Source organism: Ruditapes philippinarum, unplaced genomic scaffold (assembly GCF_026571515.1).
Source record: "Ruditapes philippinarum isolate M1 unplaced genomic scaffold, ASM2657151v2 ctg1973_1_1_1_1, whole genome shotgun sequence".
Classification (NCBI taxonomy): Eukaryota; Metazoa; Mollusca; class Bivalvia; order Venerida; family Veneridae; genus Ruditapes; species Ruditapes philippinarum.
In genome coordinates this window covers 18,332-41,193 of record NW_026853009.1, presented here as the reverse complement: position 1 = coordinate 41,193, position 22,862 = coordinate 18,332, and the positions used below count along the sequence as shown (strand labels likewise).

The 22,862-nt window shown below is 33.7% G+C and overlaps 1 long non-coding RNA gene across 1 annotated transcript in view; it reads left to right on the top strand.

The window, feature by feature from the left end:
* The first annotated feature begins 710 nt into the window (after positions 1-710).
* Positions 711-22,862, top strand: part of LOC132731371 (uncharacterized) — a 30,583-nt gene continuing 8,431 nt past the window's right edge. Inside the window, exon 1 of the long non-coding RNA XR_009625878.1 lies at positions 711-1,028. This is a non-coding gene — a long non-coding RNA (uncharacterized LOC132731371). The remainder of the gene's footprint in view (positions 1,029-22,862) is intronic.

Below are 22,862 nucleotides of genomic sequence, written 5' to 3'. Positions count from 1 at the left end.
GATTAAAAGGTATATCATGCCGTAGTATAAACTTTGCCCTTCATCTAATTATATACCTACTTCCAGTCAGATGATGGTCTCAGGGCCATCGTCTCCCCCTTTTGTAATTTTGATTTGCCGCATGGAAGTGCAGAGGGAACTTGTGAAACATATTGGTCACCGTCTGATAATAAAATTGTATTTCTCCGTGTGAATCTAAAATCTTTGCACATCATGATCAACGCCTATATCTAGCCTATCTAAGGAAAAGCAATTGACTCACGCCTATTATTATACATGTTACAATGTCTTATAAATAGATCTAGTTTGTTATTGTAAAAGTATTTTTACATTTATATTGCATTTGTTGCTACTGCGCAAAGTGTTTCCTTTTATAACCAACTCTACTAATCAATCTCATTGTGTACATGTACTACCTAGCTAGTCCTTTTCTATGCGATTTTGTGTGGTTTATGTGTCATTCGATTCAAAACATGGGTAGTAATTCTTTTTTTAAAATGGGCCTGACTAGGTGCCGCAAGTGTCAGAAAATTATGAATTTTATGTATATTTTGATAAATATTATACCAAATTTAATTTACTACCGTTCATCCTACATCAAAATAAGACAGAACTAAATTAGTACTATTAAACCTAACCTAACCTATTAAAGCGGAGTAATTTGTGTAAAAGAAATCAAATTAATATTATCCAAAAACCTTTGTTCTAAGATAAATAATTTAATTTGGATTGTATATTTTTTTAACATTTAATATTGTTCAAAATCAAAATATAGAGAAGTCAATGTTGGGAATTATATTTCACTGTTCTTCGGTTTTCCCGCCATACGTCACAAAAGTTCGAAAAGAAACAAACAAGAACAACATGGCGTCCACACCAAAAAGAAATACAAAACAGGAAAAAAGAAGAAAAGGCAGGAAGACGTTGTTGGCTTCTTGCACAGTGTGTCTCCGTTGAAAAAAGTTCCAAACCAACAAAAAGTACAAGTTTCAATGCTGTACAATACACACTGGTACAGACAAGCAACGGTACAGTTTCCTTTTAACAGTTTTTAAAAGCCTTATTCAAACTCAAATTGACCTTAACTCGTGTACATGTTCTCGAGGGGCAAATTTTAGAATTCACTGATTATTGTTATAATTGGCTGTAATTTGGTAATTGAACAATGGATTATCTTCATACTTGGACAAAACAACCATTTGGACAAGACCTAAAAGGTTGAACTGACCTTGAGCTTTAAATGACCTTGACCCTCAAGGTCAAATAATTGAATTTTGGTTAAGTTGTCATAATTTTTCTTATATACTGATTTGATTTATACTCGGACAAAACAAGACTTTCTACTAAACATTGAATAATTCACATGTGACCTTGACCTTTAATTGACATTAACTGTCGAGGTCAAATTAATGAATTTCTCTTAAAATGAGATTTGGACTATGTGCACAGTTTAAGATGTAAAATTGAACTTTGATATCTGCTGACCTAAATTTGATGAAGTGATCTGCTTTTAAACTCGGCTGACGTTGATATCATCTGACCTAGACACTTAACAAGAGATCTACTTTAATTGTCCTTTGATGTACAGCTATGAAATTTAGACAATGTGCATAGTTCCAGATGTAAAATTGAACTTTGGTATATGCTGACCTAGATTTTGATGAAGTAACCTATTTTCTTGTCCTTTGATGTACAGCTATGAAATTTGAATCACGGGCAGTTTTAGATGTAAAACTGAACTTTAATTATCAGATGACCTTGATTTTGATGAAGTGACCTACTTTCTTGTTCTTTAAGGAAAGCTATGAATTTGGACCATGTGCACAATTGAACATTGCACATTATAGAAATTATTCATACTTGGACAGAGCTCTAGATAGCTTGCGTATCAGCGTGAAATACGCATAGAAAATCTAAAATACACATCACTTTCAAAATTAGTGCGTCAAAGTTAAGCACAACAAAATGAAAATACGCCTGTATGTCAAAATCTAAGCATGAAAGAATAGAAGTGTAAACATTTGATATTTAGAAAGAGGATGTTTTGAACATAAAAATACAATATATTTCCATTTTATTGCATGAAAACTAAAAATTCTGTTGTCAACAACGCATGTTAAAAACGAAAGTAGCAGGAAGTACAGAAGGGAGGTAACTCCTTTAGATCAACCTATGAAATTATTGATAAAATTTGTGCCAGATAATCATCGTAGGAGTTAACATAGTATTAATTTTGTTTAGGAATGATTCTATTGACATGCTTATGCCTCAATATAAACAAAAATATATTTTAATTTCTTTCACTTTTGTTGTTGGAACAAAAAAACATGTTTTTCACCTGCAGTTTTGTACTCAATAGTTTCGTATCCAGTCTACAGTTACGGACAATTTTCTCTCAGACCAATACTTTTTTTTAAGGAAAGATAAAAAAATCTTGTTTATTTTTCTTTTATTCTAATTTCAACTATAATTGTTCAAACTGGAGTACATGATAAGGTACATGCCAACAGAAATAAAGAATCCTAGTCAGAATATAAAATAATGTCAGGGCTTCCACTCATAGGTAATCGGCGCGTTGATTGGTCACTACCCCCGCACCCCCCCCTCACCCCCACACCCACTCTACAGCCCTCCTACCTCTCAAAACCATGTAAAATACAGTATTTTTCATTTGAAACATGTTTTAATATTTGGTTTATGCTTTTAATTCAATAACCTTCATTTCCTACAAAAAATAAAAAATTGATACATATATATTTAGTAAAGGTATGCAACTCGCCAATCAATTTTCAGCACTCATCTTAATATGTACTCCATAACTTCAACATTTTTTCACCAATTTTCAATATTTTGGTACCAAATGGTAGGGAATTGATTACTCTTAAAGGAATTAAAGTTGTCATTACAATCATTTCAAGTTATAAGAAGATATGTAATCTCGAAGTCACGGCAAGTGTAACTCGACAGTGATCTGACCGCTGGGTTTTCTTCAAAATTACCCGACTAAACGGCAGTATATTCGAAATGAATGCATATTTCACTGTATTGCGCATATAAATATGATCAAATTATATTATTATTTGTAATAACTGTTCAATCAAAACATCTTATAAAACTATAACAACCGTTTTTTCCTATATGTTAAATTCCAAATTATAATGCAAGTAATAGTTCTACAGAGTGCTCTCCCCTTCATTTTTTGTACGGAGTATTTTCATTGGTCTAAGGTTTTCATACGACCAATGAAAATACTCCATACGAATGCTTCCGTTTATACATGTGTACTTTCATTTTGGATTGGAGAATTTGGCATATCGGAAAAATAATATAATGTTATAATTTTATAAGATGTTTTGATTGAACAGTTATTACAAATAATAATATAATTTGATCATATTTATATGCGCAATACAATGAAATATGCATTCATTTCGAATATACTGCCGTTTAGTCGGGTAATTTTGAAGAAAACCCAGCGGTCAGATCACTGTCGAGTTACACTTGCGGTGACTTCGAGATTACATATCTTCTTATAACTTGAAATGATTGTAATGACAACTTTAATTCCTTTAAGAGTAATCAATTCCCTACCATTTGGTACCAAAATATTGAAAATTGGTGAAAAAATGTTGAAGTTATGGAGTACATATTAAGATGAGTGCTGAAAATTGATCGGCGAGTTGCATACCTTTACTAAATATATATGTATCAATTTTTTATTTTTTGTAGGAAATGAAGGTTATTGAATTAAAAGCATAAACCAAATATTAAAACATGTTTCAAATGAAAAATACTGTATTTTACATGGTTTTGAGAGGTAGGAGGGCTGTAGAGTGGGGGTGAGGGGGAGGGGGGTGCGGGGTAGTGACCAATCAACGCGCCGATTACCTATGCTTCCACTAGTGGAAGTTTGGGAGTCATTTACTCCTTCATTTTGGCTTGTGACTTCCAAAATCTAATACTTATCCTTCTTTACCTAAAAGGACTTCCAATATCAGAGATTTTGAAGTCTTTGACTTCCAAATTTTGAAAATGGAAGCCCTGATAATTTTGCTGTGTATCCTAAACTTGAGTTCCAGTATACTCTGGAAGTCTGACTTTACAGAGCAGGTTTTGTATTGTTTCACATTGAATCAGTATTTTATTTGTAAAGTTTTTCTTAAAAAAAGAAAATAAACAAACAAAAACAATAAGTTTAATTTGTTTATAAAAAATGCAAAATGCTTTTTTTGACAGATTTTACCCCTTAAGTTTTTCAGAATTTGCATTTTACCCCTCACTCTAGATTTTGAGGGGTTAAAACCCCTCAGCCAAAAAAATTATCTGAAGCTCTGAGTCTTGGACAAAACAATAAGTGTGACTAAATCTACTAAGACAAGAGCTTGGTTTGAACCGGGTGACGCTCCCCAAATAGGTTTTGGACACAGGAAAGTACACCTCCTGTAGTTTCCAAGTTATGTCCCTGGACAAATTTCCAAGTGCAATAATTCCAAAATTAGGCAAGGTAGAGTTACTGCTCCAGTCATCAAATTTAGCAATGGCCCGGCCAATGTAAATTAGTTTGGGCCAGTGTAAGTTTTAAGAATATTTAGTTAAAACATAGTAGAATAAATTCAAAACTGGAATTTGGGCCAGTTAATTCAAAATGACTGCTGTTCTTTGCACTGGACTTCTAATCAATGAGATCTATGCACTGGACTTCTAATCAATGAGATCTATCTACCTTCAAAGTTTCTTGTTGATATTTCTTATGGTTTCCGAGTTATGTCCTGGACAAAGTTCAAAATGTAATAAATGAACAAAGGGCAATAACTCCAAAATAAGGCAAGGCAAAGGTACGGTTCTTGTGTACTGCACATCAACCCATTGAGATCTATTTACCTACAAAGTTTCATGTTGATATCTTTTATAGTTTTAGAGATATGTCCTGGACAAATTTTTTCCTAAACGGGGAGATAATTCAAAAAGGGGGCTAAACAGATTTATGGTTTGCACTGCACTTCTACATAATGAGATCTATCTACCTACAAATTTTCATGTTGATATCTCTTATACTTTTAGAGTTATGTCTCGGACAAGGTTTTTTCTAAAAGGGGAGATAATTCAAAAACGGGGCTTATCAGAGTTATGGTTATTTTGCAGTGCACTTTTAACTATTGAGATCTATCTACCTATATAACAAAGTTTCATGTTGATATCTCTTATAATTTTAGAGTTATGTCCCGGACAAAGTTCAAATTGTAAAAATAAACAAAGGGCAATAACTCAAAAATTAGGCAAGGCAGAGTTACGGTTCTTGTGCACTGCACATTTACCCATTGATATCTATCTACCCACAAAGTTTGATATCTCTTATAGTTTTCAGGGATCAAAAATTCCACTTGTCAGCTCGTATTAACAAGTAGACATCAATGCAGGATGAGTACAAAATTGATGTATGCTTGTCCGGTAGGACGAGCAATAATTTGCCGATGTAACAGAAAGCTAGGAATCTCAAAATCAGTTTGTTTACATTTAATGATGTAAATTCAGAAACAAGGCTTGTGTTTTAGGTTATTAACCAGGTTTTCAATTTTGAAAATCCTGGTTATTAGATTGGGGTATGGCGGGCGGATGGGCGGATGGGCGGCTGGGCGGATGGGCGGATGGGCGGGCGTCAAACGAAATTGTGTCCGCTCTGTAACTCTTCAACCCTTTGAAGAATTTTGATGAAACTTCAGACAAATGTTTACCACATCAAGATGACGTGCAGAACGCATGTTCCGCATGGCTGGCTCCAAGGTCAAGGACACAGTGACATTAACATTGAAAATCCTGTCCGCTCTGTAACTCTTCAACCCTTTGAAGAATTTTGATGAAACTTCAGACAAATGTTTACCACATCAAGATGACGTGCAGAACGCATGTTCCGCATGGCTGGCTCCAAGGTCAAGGTCACAGTGACATTAACATTGAAAATCCTGTTTATTACACTTTGAACTTTGTCCGGGACATAACTCTAAAAGTATAAGAAGTATCAAACATGAAACTTTGTAGGTAGATAGATCTCATTGAGTACGTGTGCAGTGCACAAGAACCGTAACTCTGCCTTGCCTAATTTTTGAATTATCCCCTTTGTTTATTTTATACTTTGAACTTTGTCCGGGACATAACTCTAAAAGTATAAGGTATCAATACATGAAACTTTGTAGGTAGATAGATCTCATTGAGTAGGTGTGCAGTGCACAAGAACTGTAACTCTGCCTTGCCTAATTTTTGAATTACCCCCTTTGTTTTATTTTACACTTTGAAATTTGTCCGGGACATTAACTCTAAAAGTATAAGAGGTATCAACATGAAACTTTTGTAGGTAGATAGATCTCATTGAATATTTAGGTGTATGTTCAGGTGCACAAGAACCATAACTCTGCCTTGATACGCCTAGAGATGATAAGTAATAATTTTTTGAAATTATCACTCTGGATAATTTAGTGTCATATAGTTTGCAAGCCGAGTTACTTGATGTGAACTTCTTTGTCCGGGACTGCTTGTCAACTCGTGTGATAGTATACAACTAGATGGATTCAACAACCTGAGAAATAATACTCATGAAATTCTTAAGCGTAGATAGATCTCATTGACGTAACAGACAGGTGGTTTGCAGTTGCACAGTAGGATACTTAGTGTAATCTCGCCGTTTGACCATATTTTTTTGATTATTCCCTCGTGGTCTGAGATGAGCGTGGTGGTCATTTTAGCATGACGACAGTTGACGTAAGTTGATAATAGCTTTTAAGAGATCGTTATGATTTTAGATCTCTCCGTCCCTAGTGTCCACCCTCTCGGAGCGGTCCCTATCGACACACTGCTACCTTCCGGGCCTTGTTCAAGCCCGCCAGGCTATTTTCGACACTTTGAAATTTGTCCGGGACATAACTCTAAAAGTATAAGAGGTATAAACATGAAACTTTGTAGTAGATAGATCTCATTGAGTAGGTGTGCAGTGCACAAGAACCGTAACTCTGCCTTGCCTAATTTTTGAATTTATCCCCCTTTGTTTATTTTACTTTTTGAACTTTGTCCGGGACATAACTCTAAAAGTATAAGAGGTATCAACATGAAACTTTGTAGGTAGATAGATCTCATTGAGAAGGTGTGCAGTGCACAAGAACCGTAACTCTGCCTTGCCTATTTTTGGAGTAATTGCCCTTTGTTTCATTTTGACACTTTGAACTTTGTCTGGGACATTACTCTAAAATTATAAGAGATATCAAACATGAAACTTTGTAGATAGATAGGTCTCATTGGGTGGAAGTGCAGTGCTTTAAGAATCATTACTCTGCCTTGCCTTTATTTTGAAGTAATTGCCCTTTGTTTTATTTTTACTTTTTGAACTTTTTGTCCTGGACAATACTTTAAAAACTATTAGAGATATCAACATGAACCTTTGTAGGTAGCTAGATATAATTGGATAGAACTGCAATGCTTAAGAACCTAAACAAAGCACTGGTCTAATTTTGGAGTTATTGCCCCTTTGTTCATTTTTACACTTTGACTTTACCCGGGACATAAACTCTGATATCATCAGGAAACTTTATAGATAGATAGATCTCATTGAATAGAAGTGCAGTGCAAAAAAACATAACTCCGCTTTGCCTAATTTTGGAGTTTTTTGCCTATTTGTTCATTTTTTTATACTTTCCTGTGTCCAGAACCTTCTCGGGGAGCATCACCCGGTTCAACCGGTTCTTGTTTATTTAATTATGGCCCTTTGTTTTTTTTTCCTTATACAGAAATATAATTATAGTGAACACTTCCCTCTGTGGCAATTCCTCCTACATTATTCATGTTTACATTGCACATAGTTACATTGTTTGTTGCTTGTATTTGTATTTCAAATACAACATATTTATCTACAATGGTGATATTATTGAAAACCTGGTTTCATGGCATTGCCATGTTTCTTGTTTATAATTTGCACACTTTATAAAGCTCTATAAGCATTGTTAATTGGATATGGGTGTGACTGGAATGTGCCTGACAATGCCCTATAAACTGTGTGATTTATATATATCAAGCTAAAACACAAGCTTTGTTTCCGGCTTTGGTTTGTTAAACTTATTTGAACAAATTGATTATGAGAAGTTTTAGTGGTCTCTTACATCGGCCAGGTTCTATTGCGTCGGCAAAGTTTATCTTGAAAAACAAATAAAAAATGCCGGACGAGTAGCAAAGCATGCCAGACGATTAGAAATTTGAAGCCACTCATCCTGCAAGACGAAAAGACTTTTCGATCCCTGGTTTTAGAGTTATGCCCCGGACAAGATTTTTCTAAAAGGGGAGATAATTCAAAAACTGGGCTAATCAGAGTTATGCTTATTTTGCAGTGCACTTTACCTAATGAGATCTATCTACCTACAAAGTTTCATGTTGATATCTCTTATAATTTTAGAGTTATGTCCCGGACAAAGTTCAAAATGTAAAAATAAACAAAGGGCAATAACTCCAAAATTAAGTAAGGCAGAGTTATGGTTCTTATGCGCTGCACATCTACTTATTGAGATCTATCTACCTTTAAAGTTTCATGTTGATATCTCTTATAATTTTGGAGTTCCCGAAGAAGTTTTTTCTACAAGGGGAGAGAATTCAAAAACGGGGCAAAATAGAGTTATGGTTCTTTAACACTGCACTCCACCTCAATGCACTCTACCACTGTGTGAAATTTAAACAAATTATCTCTTAAGGTTTTCAAGTTGTGCTCCGGACAAGACAACGGACAACTAGGAGGATAGACGGACAAGGCAGTGACTATATGCTCTCCCTTTGGGGAATTAAAAAAAACAAGATTTAGTTACTATCCATTATCAAACTTTTTACCATGATTAGGCCATTATTTTTTATATTTCGGTTTACTTACCTGCCAACTCCTATTTTTGGGAAAATAAAAAAGAATTTAGCTAAAAAATTTAGATATTGATAATAATTCTATTGGAGATTCACAGATCAAACTTACTGCTAGGATTTCAACCAAACTTTACAGGAGTGATCAGTACCATCCCTAGTTGTGCACATTACTGGCATGTTCCGCATCGCTGCACAAAATGGCCGCCAGAGCTAAAAATAGAAAAATCTTGTCTGGCCTTCACAGGTCAAACTACTTGTGGCATTTCAACCAAACATTACAGGAGTGATCAGTACCATCCCTAGTTGTGCACATCATCTGCATGTTCTGCTTCGGTGCACAAAATGACTGCCAGTGCTTAAAATAGAAAAAAATCTTGTCCGACCTTCACAGGTCAAACTACTGGTGGGGTTTCAACCAAACTTTACAGGAGTGATCAGTACCATCCCTAGTTGTGCACATCACTGACATGTTCTGCTTCGTTGCACAAAATGGCCATCAGAGCTATAAATAGAAAAATCTTGTATGTCTTTCACAGGTCAAGCTATTGGTGGGATTTCAATGAAACGTCACATGAGTGACCATATATACTTTTCTGAGACATATGTTTTTGTGACAAAAAACCTTCTTGTTTCCATTTATTTAGTTTGATAAACTTCATTTTCCTTAATATTTTTATGCTTATCTATAGTATAGCACATTATTATTTCTTATCTGTAGAAAATTTGCAGATGTTTACAGTAAGTCAACAAATAAGCGATGTTTTTCTTTATTTTAACGTTACTGAATATCACAGGCAGTCACGGTGCATGGTTCTTTTAATTTCATCAATATGTTTTATTAGTCCCCTACCGGTTTACCGGAGGGGACTTTAGGTTTACCCTCCGTCCGTCTGTCCGTCCGCACTCACAGGAGAGTAATTATGTGGCTAGAGGGACATATAGGTTCTCTTTGATGTCATTCATTCCGTAGATGCTTTTTATGTGGCTATTTTCTTTTGCGTGCTAAAAAGAACAATAGAGAGAGCAATAGAGTAGCCACATAATTACTGTCCTGTGAGAACTTCCGTCTGTCCGTCCGCACGTCTGTCGTGCGTGCAGTCTTGTCCGTCCACACAACTGGATCCCGCGAATAACTTGAAGTTACTTGAAAATATTTTTATGAAACTTGATATATGGATAGATGGCAGTATGGAATTATGCAGCCGTCTTTTTCTTTTTTTCCTATGTTGAAAATTCTGGTTTGCTATGGCAACAAATAGGCTGAAAATATGGCAAATTTTAGCCACATAAACTGATGCCAGTGATACCGTCAAAAAGTACTGGAAATATTTTTATGAAACTCTATATATGGATAGATGGCAAGTATGGAGATTATGCACATCTTTTTCTTTTCCTATGTTGCAAATTCTGGTTGCCTATGGCAACAAAAAAGATAGGAACCCCTGGGATAAATATGGCAATTTTTACAACATAACTGGATCCAGTGTTACGCAAAAAGTATAGAAATATTTTTATGAACTTGTTAATATGTGTAGATGGCGTCCTGGCAGATTATCACGTCTTTTTTCTTTTCTTCTATGTTGGAAAATTCTGGTTGCTATGGCAACACATAGACTGAAAATATGGCAAAATTTTACACATAAACTGCAACCAGTGATACTCAAAAAGTAACTGAAATATTTTATGAAACTTGACATATGGGTAAGATGGCGTCCTGAGATTATGCAATGTCTTATCTGTTCTTCATATCATTGAAAAATATTGGTTGCCGCTTGGCAACAATAGGCTTAAAACATGGCAAATATAAATAAACATATTTCGTGATTAGTCCAAAAAAGCTGAGACTTTTTTTTATGAAATTGCCATCTTTAATTCCAGAGTTATCTCCTGCTTTAAGATTTTGCTTTTTTAAAATGTTTATATTTTGGTTCGGGATGTTTCACAATATTAACTTTAGAGTGTCCTTCCAGTCCGTCTGTCTGTCTGTTAAATAAAACTTGTGTGATCACTTTTAAAGAACATTTCCAACAAATTTACTTAAAATAGAGAAAAATTTACACATTAGTGAATGGCCAATGGCCCTTCAGAATGCTGATGGGGTTCTATCCGGTAGGGGACTTATGGATTGCTTGCAATACTATGATAATTGCTTGTTAATAAAGACTTAATTTTAATATAGTATACAGTCAGGACTCAATACATCAGAATCCATTATACTGACAAATTCAAGTAACGACAGTGAATTGGTGGGAACCAAATTTTTTCAACGTTATTATAATCAGGGCTGGGAATCAAAACTGCGTCGTATCCTACAAAATGTAAACAAACGCCACATGCTTGGAACGAAAAAAACGTATAGTTTTTGTTGTATTAACTTTTTTTTGTTTGGAAAATGACTGAAACCAGTCTTATATATGTATTACACGCTACAGCTATTTCCGCTTCGCGTTCGGTATATGTTTGCTTGCATCAACTATTTTTGTAAAACAAAGTTCTATCAGCGAACATTGCATCTCGAAAGCGGGGCAGAATTTTTATGAAAATTTGTGTGGATACCGACGCAGTTCATATTGGCTTTATCTATCGTTTTTTCCTTCCATCAATTATATATTCTGGTTTCAAAGTTTACCATAAACGCTTCGAAATATAATTTTGCATCATTTACTTAAATTTCATTAAAAAGAGATGGTTTATTTTCTTAGAATAAATGATTTTTTTCGCAAATGATACGACGCGATTTGATAATAAAAAATGATACGACGCAGTTGTATTTTTGGCAGTCTTTTCAATCGGATAATTTTGGCAAAATATTTTATTTTATGGAATGAATCACTTGCGCTAGATAAAACAACCCAGATCATTTGCATTGTATAGCAATGTTCTGTTGCTTTTGATTATTTAGATACTTGTGGTCAATGTCCAATATAACATTTTATCTGAAAGTTTACAATTGCGGAGCTACTTTTCAGTTAAACATGTTACCTATGGATCATAATTCTGAAATAATATTCTTATATTTTCCTGTATGTTTTCAATATTATCCCTTTTTTTTTTTTTTGCAAAAAATATAGAATATCTATTACTCGAATTCATGTTAGGCTAGCTCACGCTCTAAGTTAAACTGTGGAAATATAGAATTCTATTAACATTAATTCATGTTGGCTAGCCTTAAGCTCTAAAGTTAACTGTGGTTCTCGCATGTTCTAGGTAAAGACTGGCTTTTTTGGTTTTGTTTTCAAAACTTTCACTCAGCACATTAGCTTTTACTAGGGGCGAGGGACCTCAGGTGCGCCTTTGTGCATTATTTTCAGAACAAAATGTTGCACCTGCAGAGAACCATCGACATTTTTCGAAAACTAGGCTTGGTAGGTTTTCCACCGAAAGAATAAAGAACCTGATGGGTTTTTCGAATTCATGCAGTTCAGTTTCAAGTGATTTGAATTTCAGTAAACATAAACAGCTCGGTGCCACGGTCCCGACACACTGTCTGATTTGTTTTTTCAACAAAATTTGTTAACGTCAGCTGTAACAAAATAAGCAGCTTTTTTATTAAACTTCTGGCTGAAGTTTTAAGATTATTAACATAATTTGAATTTAATTTATTAAGAGAATAACATTTAAATTTCTTATTTCGGTATGACTAGCAGAGAAATTTTCAATGTAAACAGCGAGGTCAATAACTCTGTGAAGTCATGTTTTGAAAAAACCTTTTGTTCTAAAGTTTCAGGCAATTATTATCAAATAAAAATCACACTTTAGTATGAACGGTATGTTAAGATGCCATGTCTGCTACGTCTGTTGAAAATTCGATGTGATAATCTGAGCCTAAATTTTCTGTTTCAATATATTGGCTGAAAACTTCTTCAATACTGTTGAAAGATCATGTCTGCCTATAACTTGTATCACATTTATCAATTGCCACAGCATTAAATATCTTTGCAAAACGGACACCTTCTTTACAAAATAATCTGTAGTTGTATCATGAGTAAACTTTAAAGTTTTTTAATGGAGAAGATGATACTTAAGGTGCAAATATAGAAAATACATTCCATATAGACCTTTCCTCATCGGCGATAAAGAATGCAATACACAAAATCAGAGGTAACAGTTTCGCGGCGCTGAGAACATAAAATGACTAACGGAACGCATAACCTACTTGCAACATATATTGTAGCTTAACCATTTATAATTATAATTTTAAAAATTAATGTTCAGTTTCAAAAATAATAAAAAGCTCATCTGTTCTCACCGATTATTAAGAAAAATGAATACAATAAAATCGGCACGTAAAGAAATAAGTAATAACGGAATTGACGGAAATTATTGGCTAATTACAAGTAACAAAGGTAGGCATGCAATTTGCGCATAGCTTCTCTTCCTATAGCAAGAGACCTTTCAAAATTTGTAATTCTTTCTCTTTTTTTTTTTTTTTAAAAAGGTCATTCCTGATTAATACTAGTACAGGGTCCAGGAGAGGTTACAGCTGGAATCAAAAATAGTAATCACTCCATTTCGAACTCACCTCGGTGAACAATTTAAGAAGTATGCTAAGGCAACACTGGAACACGTTGTCATATGGGTGTGCGATCACGTGTTTTCAATGTATATTGCATTTGATACAGCTTTTCGGAATTTGTAGATGCTTATGATAGGTACTTAAATGCGACTGAAAAATGCAGTCTTAATAGAATTGTTTTTCATTTTCATTTTTATGGAACCAATGAGTGACCGTCTGCTTTTTGACTTATGTTGTTAACAAGAAATGTTTGTTGGACGTTTTAGCATACCTAGCACATAATTTAAATAGTTTAAAAACCAATATGCAGCCTGCAATGAAAATACAACTGCGTCGTATCATATTTTATTTTGAACTGCGTCGTAATCATTTCGTAAAATTATTATTTCCTAGAGAAATAAAGCGTCTCTTTTTTAATGAAAATTTAGTACATGATGCAAATTATGTTTTTAAGTTTTATGGTGAACTCTGAAAACGAGTATATAATTGATTTGAAGGAGAAACGATAGATTAAGCAATATGAACTGCGTCGTATCCAACACATTTTCATAAAAATTCTGCTCCGCTTCTAGTTGCAAGTTCGCTATAAACTTTTGTTTTTACAAATAAGATGTCTAAGCAACATATACCGAATTGAAGCGGAAAATAGTGTAGCGTGTTAATACATATATCTGGTTTTCAGTCATTTCCAACAAAAAGAGTTATAAACAAAAACATACATTTTTCGTTCCAAGATGGCGGCGTTTGTTTACATTTTGTAGGATACGACGCAGTTTTGATTCCCAGCCCTGTATAATCCTTTATAACGGAAAATTCGTATTCCGACTCCGACACAATAAAATTGGAAACCAAACATGTTATTTTCTATACAATCAGTACCCGTTAAACTGACACTTGGTCAGTCAAGCGCACATATAAAAGAAAAGCCGCAAGGTGTTAAAACAGGTATTGTAGCTTGGTCTGACAGTTGATTGTTACACCTTATTACAATACCAACGTGTTGTTGTCAGCTGAATTTTGTTACACCTGCCAACTTATGACAACAAACAGTGTGCAACCAATTTTTAAAGGTTTAACTTTTAAAAGTCCTATCATTCATTTGTATATGCTTTTATTGTCCCCCGCCTTTTTGAAGAAAAAAGGGGGATATAGTAATAGGCTCCGTCCGTCTGTCCGTCCGTCCGCACTCACAGGAGAGTAATTATGTGGCTAGAGGGACAATAGGTAACATGTTCTTTCTCTTTGATGTCAATTCATTCCGTAATGCTATTTTATGTGGGCTATTTTCTTTGTGTGGCTAAAAAGAACAATAGAGAGAACAATAGAGAAGCCACATAATTACTGTACTGTGAGAAGTTCCGTCCTTCCGTCCGTAATGTCAACACTTCTCTTGTCCGGTCCATACTTTGTCATTTATCATAAGGAATCTGAAATAACCATGACCTAACTCCTAAGGTCAAGGTCGACTTGCTTTATTCAAAGGTCAACATTGTCTATTTGATGGTATATGTTATGTCCGTTCCATAACTTTCTTATCTTTGAAGGGATTTTGTAAATACTTGCCACAATTGTTCACAATAATGAGGCTATGTGTCATGCTCAACAACCGGTCACCTACCTCCAAGGTCAAGGTCACACTTGGAGGTCAAAGATTAACATAATCTATTACAGGGTATATTTTGTGTGCAGTCCATAACTTTTTTATAGATCAAAGGATTTTGTAAATACTTGCCACAAATAGTCACTATATTAAGACAATGTGTCTTGCGCAACATCTGCATCCCTACCTCCCAAGTTCAAGGTCACACTTAGAGGTCAAAAGTTAACGTATTCTGTTTTAGGGTATATTTTGTGTCGGATCAAGAACTTCTTCAGGATTTTGAAATAACTAGGTACAAATAGTCACAATAATAAGACAATATGTCAGGTACAACACCTGCACCCCTACCTCCAAGGTCAAGATCACACTTAGAGGTCAAAGATTAACAGAGTCTGTTATATGGTTTATTTTGTGTCCCGTCAATAACTTCTTCATAGATCAAGGGATTTTGAAAATACTTGGCACAAATATTCACAATGATAAGATGATATGTCATGCATAACACATGTGTCCCTACCTCCAAGGTCAAGGTCACACGTAGGGGTCAAACATTTACATAGTCTGTAATAGGGTATATTTTGTGTCCAGTCCATAACCTGGGATTTTAAAAATACTATGCACAAATAATCACAATAATAAGATGATATGTCAGGCGCAAAACATGGGTCCCTACCTCAAAGGTCACACTTAGAGGTCAAAGATTGACATAGTGTGATATAGGGTATATTTTGTGTCCGATCTATATCTTCTACATAGTTCAAGGGATTTTGAAAATACTTGGCACAAATAGTAATATTAATTAGATGATATGTCATGCAAAACACCTGCACCCCTACCTCCAAGGTCAAGGTCATCAAAATGAAACGTTGTAGGTAGATAGATCTCATTGAGTAGAAGTGCAGTGCAAAAGAACCATAACTCTGTTAAGCCTCATTTTTGAATTATTTCCCCTTCTAGAAAAATCTTGTCCAGGACATAGCTGTAAAACTATAAGAGATATCAAAATGAAACTTTGTAGGTAGATATATCTCAATGGGTAGATGGGGGTGCACAAGAATTATAACTCTGCATTGCCTAATTCTGGAGTTATTGCCCTTTGTTTATTTTTACTTTTTAATTCTTTCTGGCATATTATGTTATACCCCCTGGCGTCCGTCCGTCCGTCTGTCTGTCCCGATCACAGGAGAGTAATTATGTGGCTAGAGGGACAATAGGTAACTGTTCTTTTTCTTTGATGTCATTCATTCCGTAATGCTTTTATGTGGCTATTTTCTTTTGTGTGGCTAAAAAGAACAATAGAGAGAACAATAAAGTAGCCACATAATTACTCTCCTGTTAGAACTTCCGTCTGTCCGTCCGTCCGTCTTGGCCCACAACACATAACTTAAGTTCCATTTGGCCCACAATGTTCAAACTTCATAGGATGATTGTCCATATTAAGTAAAAGACCCCTATTGATTTTGGGGTCAAAAGGTCAAAGGTCAAGGTCACTATTGCCCTAACACTGAAAATGGTTTCCGGAGCATAACTTAAGTTCCAATTAACCCACAATGTTCAAACTTCATAGGATGATTGTCCATATTGGGTAGAAGACCCCTATTGATTTTGGGGTCAAAAGGTCAAAGGTCAAGGTCACTATTGCCCTAACACTGAAAATGGTTTCCAGAGCATAACTTAAGTTCCATTTGACCCACAATGTTCAAACTTCATAGGATGATTGTCCATATTGGGTAGAAGACCCCTATTGATTTTGGGGTCACAAGTTCAAAGGTCAAGGTCACTATTACCTTGATACTGAAAACAGTTTCCGGAGCATAACTTAAGTTCCATTTGACCCACAATGTTCAAACTTCATAGGATGATTGTCCATATTGGGTAGAAGACCCCTATTGATTTTGGGGTCACAAGGTCAAAGGTCAAGGTCACTTTTACCTTGATACTGAAATTAGTTCCCGGAGCATAACTTAAGTTCCATTTGGCCCATAATATTCAAACTTCACAGGATTATTGTCCATATTGGGTGGAAGACCCCTATTGTTTTTGGGGTCAAAAGATCAAGGGTCAAGGTCACTATTACCTAAAAATTGAAAACAGTTTCCGGAGCATAACTTAAGTTCCATTTGACCCACAATATTCAATCTTCATAGAATGATTGTCCATATTAGGTAGGAGACCCCTATTGATTTTGGGGTCACTAGGTCAAACGTCAAGAAAACCAAAAACAGTTTCCAGAGCATAACTTAAGTTCCATTTGGCCCACTTTGTTCAAACTTCATAGGATGATTGTCCATATTAGATAGAAGACCCCTATTGATTTTGAGGTCAAAGGTCAAGGTCACTATTACCTTAGTACTGAAAACAGTTTCTAGAGCATCCATTTGGCCCACAATATTCAAACTTCATAGTATGATTGTGCATATTGGATAGAAGATCCCTATTGATTTTTGGGTCACAAGGTCAAAAGTTAAGGTCATTATTTATAACTTAAGTATTAATCAACCTACAGTTGTAAAATTTTATAGGATGAACAGCTTATTAAATTCCCATGTCTTACAAATGCTTCATCCTTCTGAAAAAAAAACACTTTCGGGCATATAATGCTCCGCCTAGCGGTGCTCTTGTTAACATTTTTTGAAATCTAAAATTTGACAACTTGAATATTAAACTGTTTTTTTACAATTTCTTGTTATCATGAGCAGGGACTGGTTCAGGGCGAAGTCAGGCGAAAACTTCGCCGTAAATATTTTCACTTCGCCCTATATGATCTGAAAAGTGAAATTCTAGTCGCCCTAAAATCTCTATGAAATGTCTGACATGTTTATTTCTCCACTTGATAATACTGCCTGGAGGCAGATTTAATTGTGTGATCTGACGTAATTAGCACATGCGCTGAAGCGTGGTCTTAGCGACATTTGGAATTCACACTTGGAAATCCACATCGCTATAAATAGCGCATTGATTATACGGTAAATTTAAGCTGTGAAAGACCCTGATATGGATGCAGCTGATGATAAAAAGCAAGCTAATTGATAATTAAGTTACCCCATATATCTTCATTTTATGTGCAGAAATATTAGCTATAAAAATTAGGCAAAGTAAAGATATTAAAGGTATTACAATAGACGGTGAGGAATATAAAATTTCACAATTTGCAGATGATACATCACTTTTATTAGATGGTTCAGAAAAATCACTAAATGCTTCTTTAAACTTGTTAAATACATTTTCAGAGATTTCCGGATTAAAAATAAATTTTGACAAAACCAAAGTTATCTGGATAGGCTCTTTAAAATATAGTACTAGATCAATTAAGACAAGATGGAAACTTACATGGGGTGATACACAGTTTAAATTGTTAGGTTTAGTATTCGATGTTGATTTAGAAAAAATGATTAACTTAAACTTTAATGAAAAACTACAGAAAGTAAAAAATAGTATTAGCCACTGGAAAAAGAGAATGTTAACTCCAATTGGAAAAATTACTGTTGTTAAATCAATATTGCTTCCATTATTTACCCATTGTTTTACAAGTTTACCAACACCTAGTACTGTTTATTTGAAGACATTGAATGACTTATTTTATGATTTTATATGGGAGGGCAAGGCAAAAATAAAACAATCAGTAATTACTAAAACATACAAAGAAGGTGGTTTAAATATGACTGACATTAATAGTTATGTTCATAGTTTAAAGATAAAATGGTTTAGAAGGTGTGTTAGTAATAGCAGCAGTAAATGTTATAAGCTAGTGAATACATTGTTTGATATTGGTAAAGTTTTTAACACAGGTAAAATGTTTTGTAAAGTAATTATCAGTAAGATTAAAAATGCTTTCTGGATTGATGTTTTAAAGGCTTATATGATGTTTATTGAAAAACTTTCTATAGATAATATAGAGCAAGTATTACATATGCCACTTTTTTACAATCATAATTTTTTATCTGGGAACAGATATATTTTCATTCAGATATTGTATGATAAAGGCATCAGATTTGTGAAAGATATTATTAATGAACAGGGTAATTTTGTAGATTTGAATTATTTAGAACAGGTAAAATGTAAACAAGTGAATTTTTTACAATATCATAGTTTAAAACAGGCAATTAAATTTTATATGCAAACGCTAAATATGATGATTTGTAATAACTTGTTTAATGTTCAATACCCTATTATAAGTTGTTATATAAAACCTATTTTGTTCATGAATAGTAATAAGAAATATGTATATGAAACTTTAGTTAAGAATTCAGATTTACCAACAAGTCAAGAAAAGTGGAACACATGCTTTATAGGTGATCACATTAACTGGCATTTAATTTATAGTTATGTTTTCCATTGTACAAAAGATTCATACATTCAGTGGTTCCAAACAAGAATTATTCATAGAATTATTGCTACAAATTCACTTCTGTTTAAAATGAAAATTGTGAACAATAAAATGTGTACTTTTTGTAATTGTTATGAAGAAACACTTTTGCATTTGTTTTGGGAATGTCACAAGATTCAAGGCCTTTTTCAATATCTGAAAGATAACTTAAATAATTTTGAAGAATGTTTCAACTGTAAATCAGTTATTTTAGGTTCAGAATCTAAAGATTTTAAATATGACATTTTGTTTTTAGAACTAAAAAGATATATTTATTTGTCAAAGAGAAAAAAGGTGCTACCCACATGTATTGGTTTTAAAAATAGTCTTAAATTAGCATGGAATATTTATAAAGATACAAACTTGACAGAAGATGAAAATAATAGATGGCAATTAGTAAGATCTTTAATTGAATAAACTACACTGACATACTGAATTAGATAAATAAATTTAACCTGATAATACCATTCTTAATTAATGTTCTTACATTGTACATATGGTTTTATTATAATGTACTTACTCGAAGGGTATAAAGCTATGTGTGTTGAAATATCTTTATTAAAATGTATAAAATTATACCGATTTCCTCCCATACATACACATCTGTAGTATATTGACAAAAATTCATGGTAACTTATACCTCTTCATATATATATACATATTATATATATATATTTTTTTTTTTTTCAATAACAGGCAGCAAAAATATAGCTTTATACTCAAATTTAGTAATTATTTTAATATTCTGATGTAATGAGGTACTATTATATCTATAAATATGTACTATTATATGTATAAATGTAAAAGAATTTGAAATAAATGGGGTTACCCAGTTGGGGCCTGAAAAAAAAAAAAAAAAAAAAAAAAAAAAGTTACCTCAAACGCATATTTGTGTCTTATTTACAATATCCCCTGTATGTTTTGTTTGTTTCACAATATTCGCTAAACGTTCTGTTTGATTTACTAGTTCTCCTATATGTCCTGTTTGATTTACTATTTCCCCTATATGTCCAGTTTGATTTACAATATCCCATATACGTATGTTATCACCATTACATTTAAGATAGTAATATTCATCATTGAAACTGATGTAAATTGATAGAATTTGGATAATTATTATAAATTAAAGAACTTTTCATTGCATTTAAAAGTTAGAGTCAGAAACTGTTGAACCTAAAAAAAAATATTAAAAAATGTTGTGTTGATGTAAATCAAATGCAACTAGTACTTCATTAAATATCATCAATACACATTTGTTTATTTTCCATGCCATATACATGTATATTTTATATGCATGTACATATTAAGGTGTACATGTATATTTTGTGAAATAAAATTAGAAAAAAAATCCAATGATATAACTCGATTTGATGATCACTTCTCCCTAAATTTCAAAAACTCTATTAGATTTATTAATTTTACAATTTTATGATCAATATAAACTTTGTAGAGAATTAAATTTCCTACAAAATGATACTACTTTTTGACATGTGGGATATTTCTCACAACCTAAAATAGGAGGTTAAAAGGAAGGCAACATAATTTTTTTTTAAACTTTACATTACAAATATTTTTTTCATGCTCTGAATCAAACAAGTGAATAATAAAATATGCAAAAACTTAACAAAATACAATGACCTAGAAAATTATGTAATTAATGCGCGAGATATTCTAGAATTGATGAGTCACGAAAAACTTTTAATCTGTTAATAAAAATGTTTTATTTAATGGAGAAATATTTATTTTCTTCTTATAATTTCTAGGAATTATTGAGCTTCCACCTTAATTTTAGCATAATTTGCTGTCCTACTTTTTCGACAGCGGTAAATCGTTTCAGCAGTTATTTTCATATTGCGCAATAATACTACAGGGGCTACAGTGTTTTTATCAATCAAATACGTTCATATTTTAACTTGGATAACTTAATTTGAAAATGAAAAGGCTAAATATGGAAGTTTTTAAGATATCCCGACAAAGTATGGGAGTTTTATAGGATCAAATTCATGTACTATTTCTTGGGCTGTTATTCGGTTGAGGACAATTGCGCGATTGTAGCCTATGAAATCCCATGTGTAGATGACATAGCTCTGAAGGCGCATCTGTCACAAAAATTGTCTTTGTCTCTGTGCTTCAATCGTCTGTCTGTCCGTAAACTTTTACTTTAAACGACATTTCCTCATAAACTGCTAAGCCAATTTCATCCAAACTTTACAGGAATGTTCCTTTGGTAGTCAACTTAAAAAATTGTTAAAAGAATTAAATTCCATGCTGAACTCTGGTTGCCGTGGCAAATGAAAGAAACAACTTAAAAAATCTTCTTTTAAAAAACTGAAAGGGCTAGAGCTTAAATATTTTGCATGAAACATTGTCTGGTCAGTGTCCCGCCCCAGGGTGTCATTTTTTTTTCCTTGACAAATATTTAGGGATATTAAGATGAAAATTAAACTTTAATCAAACAAAAATATAGAGCCTGGTCAGACTCACTGCCCGGCACAGATGAGCCGACTGGCCTGGCTCTATACTGATGGCAATGCCTTATGAGTTGTTATTTTCCAGCAAGTTAAAGCTTTAAGCCCTCAATAATAGTGTATTTGCAACAGTCATAATCTCTTAATCCAATTGTACCTGTCTATTGGTGACTGGTAAAGGTGGTCAATTTTAATTGACTGATAATTGAGGGTAAGGATCACAGCACAAAGTAAAGCCCCTAAATAGACAGTCACATGATCTTAATTTTCACACACTCACAAGATAACAGTTAATGCCCAGTTGTTTTCATGTACATATAGTGGAAAGGAGAATTGACCAACAGCATTTTGAATTTAGTTTTTTTTTTGCAAATGCTTTACATGTAAGTAGCCTATTTATTCATAGGGAAACATAAGAATGTTAATTTAAACTGTTAATTTACTTTCTTGTATGGTCATGTAAACAACTTTATTGTCAATTTTAGGTATACCTGTAATGATAAATTTCAATTAAGTTGCAACTTGCAATTAAATTTGTAAACACATTCACATTATACATGTAATGTGTAAACATTAATAGCAAAATGGTTTTTGTGTCGCCTCTATGGAGTAGTGGCGACATATAGGGATCACTTCTCCGTCGTCTGTCTGTCCGTCTGTCTGTCTGTCCGTCCGTCTGTCCGTCCGTCCGTCACAAAACTTGTCCGGACTACTCCTCATAAACTACTGGTACAATTTCATCCAAACTTTACAGGAATGATCAGTACCAAGTCTAGTTGTGCATATTGTCAGGATTTTCCGGTTCAATGATTTTTGTCAGAGTTATGGCCCTTTAATAATTTTTAATTTTAAAGTTTGTCCGGACTACTTCTCTTATACCACTAATGCAATTTCAATGAAACTTTACAGGATTGATCTGTAGCTCAACTCCTTGCGCATATTGCACGGGTTTTCCGGTTGAATGATTTTTGGCCGAGTTATGGCCCTTTGATAAAAAGGTTTCTTTTTCTGTGTGTTGCCAGATACACA